The 1,177-nt window shown below is 58.6% G+C and overlaps 1 long non-coding RNA gene across 1 annotated transcript; it reads left to right on the top strand.

Moving 5' to 3' along the window:
* Nucleotides 1-33: 33 nt before the first annotated feature.
* On the top strand, nucleotides 34-1,177 carry LOC113617219 (uncharacterized). Its single transcript, XR_003431551.1, has 2 exons — nucleotides 34-965; nucleotides 1,043-1,177. It is a non-coding gene; the product is annotated as an uncharacterized LOC113617219 (long non-coding RNA).

The raw sequence follows: 1,177 nt of genomic DNA, 5'->3' as shown, positions 1-1,177 counted from the left end.
GGGTGCAGCTGGACCATCCGGTGAGACCCCTGCTCCTGTCCAGGCCACCAGAGACCTTCTTGTTGCCAAACTCAGTCCAATGGACACGTCTCTGTCCTCACATCCCAGCTCCAGCAGCGTCCTACACTGACCTCTCCTTCCGCGCTTCCTGGGTCGTCCAGCTGTGACTCCACCCCTCCTGCTTCCTTGTGACCTCATGGCCCCTCCTTCGGGGTCCCCTTTCCTGCTCCCCGTCCTCTGTCTGACCTTCTGGCGTTGCAGAGAAGCCCCACGTCTCAAGAGGATTTGTGAATAAGTGAATCACCCGAAAGTCCCCAGACCCCCCTTCCTTCATTCACCCAAAAGTGGTGCACAAGGAGAGCGCATCCCCCCGGCTCCCTGTAGGTGCTGCAGGTGCAGCAGGGAGCTCACCTGGTGGGTGAGAGGTACTATATGTAAAGAAGCAGGTAGCGTCCTAGAATGCAAGGTCCCGATAAGGAAAGTAAAGCAAGAGAAGGTGACAGAGTGCATGGTGGGGGGGCAGCAAGTGCAAAGGTCCTGAGGCAGGGACGTGCTTTTGCAGGAAGATGGCCGTGCAGCTGGAGCCAAATGAGCAAGGGAGATAACGTGTTAATACTGAAATCAGAACCGTAGAAAGAATCCAGAGGCTCCAGGTGTTAGGAGGTCCCCGGAGTTTCCATCAGGAAAGTGACCTGACCTAAGGTTTTAAAGCATCACTCTGCCAACACAGTGGAAAGCTGACGGAAGGAGATCACAGTGGATCCAGGAAGTCCCCTTTCTGTCCTACTCTCTCCCTCCAGCAGAACAGGCAGGATGCAGACCCCCAGGAGGGGACGTACGCCCAGGTGAACCACTCAAGATCAAGACTAAGGCGGGGGGTGGCCACCTCTCCTTCCTCCCTGTCGGGGAGATTGCTGGACACGAAGGACAGACAAGCGGAAGAGGACGAGCAGAGGGACGGTCAGGTGGGTCCCATTCTGTCTGGGCCCCCAGGTTTCCCCCACCCCAACCACACACCCTCCCTCCCTCTCCCCCACCGCAGGCCGCCGCATCTGAAGCCCCCCAGGATGTGACCTATGCCCAGCTGAACCACTCGACCTTCAGACGGGAGACTGCAACCCCTGCCCCCCAGTCAGGGGAGCCCCCAGAAGAGCCCAGCGTGTATGCTGCTCTCGCC

This window comes from Aethalodelphis obliquidens, unplaced genomic scaffold (genome assembly GCF_003676395.1).
Source record: "Aethalodelphis obliquidens isolate GAN/ISIS:26980383/991018 unplaced genomic scaffold, ASM367639v1 scaffold3094, whole genome shotgun sequence".
In the NCBI taxonomy this organism is placed as follows: Eukaryota; Metazoa; Chordata; class Mammalia; order Artiodactyla; family Delphinidae; genus Aethalodelphis; species Aethalodelphis obliquidens.
The sequence above is the reverse complement of the archived record's forward strand: the minus strand, read 5'-3'. Positions and strand labels throughout refer to the sequence as shown.